Source organism: Wasmannia auropunctata, unplaced genomic scaffold, assembly GCF_000956235.1.
Source record: "Wasmannia auropunctata unplaced genomic scaffold, wasmannia.A_1.0 LD336085.1, whole genome shotgun sequence".
Classification (NCBI taxonomy): domain Eukaryota; kingdom Metazoa; phylum Arthropoda; class Insecta; order Hymenoptera; family Formicidae; genus Wasmannia; species Wasmannia auropunctata.
In genome coordinates this window covers 2676676-2677702 of record NW_012026805.1, presented here as the reverse complement: position 1 = coordinate 2677702, position 1027 = coordinate 2676676, and positions in this window count along the sequence as shown.

The window sequence follows — 1027 nt, the reverse complement described above, 5'->3', positions numbered from 1 at the left end:
TCCGTTTGTGTACTCCATTTTAACGCTCCGTTTTGACGTTATAACACTATATTCATGTGATATGGTTACAATAATTATTATTATAACCATATCACATGAATATAGTGTTATAATAATAATTATTGTAACCATATCACATGAATATAGTGTTATAACGTCAAAACGGAGCGTTAAAATGGAGTACACAAACGGAGAATATTGTGATATGTTGCTCGTTTTTGGCCAATGCAACAATCAAGCTGTCATTGCTGCTAGAAGGTATGCTGAAATTTATCCGCATAGACGTCATCCAGATGCAAACGTTATTAGAAGAGCAGAGAATAGATTACGCGAAACAGGCAGTGTAGTGATCCATCATCAAGATGCTGGACGTAGACGAAATATACAAATGATTCATGTGGAAGAAGAAATCTTACAAAAATTCGAAGAAGAACCAAGAAGAAGCATTCGTTCGATATCGAGTGAAATGAATGTGTCACGTTCGACGGTTCATCGCGTTTTAAGAAATGAACACATGCACCCATATCATTTTTCATTAACACAACATCTTCATGAAGGTGACGCTGAACGTCGTCTCGAATTTTGTCAGTGGTTAATATATCACCACAACAGAGACAATACGTTCTGTGGTCGTATTTTATTTTCCGATGAATCATTATTTACTCGAGAGGGATTGTTTAATGCACATAATATGCATTACTGGGCAGAAGAAAATCCCTTTGTAATTAGAGAACGAAGATTCCAAGTTCGATGGAAGTTGAATATCTGGGCCGGAATTATGGGAGATGAAATAATTGGACCATGTATTCTTCCAAATAACATGAGAGGTGACAACTATGCCGATTTCTTACAAAACGAATTACCAGATCTTTTGGAGGATTTGCCAATGAATATACGGGAAATAATGTGGTTTCAACATGACGGAGCACCTCCTCACAATAGTAGGCGCGTTAGAAATTATTTAGATATACAATTTCCAAATTCTTGGATTGGTAGGGGTGGACCTGTCGCCTGGCCAGCAAGATCC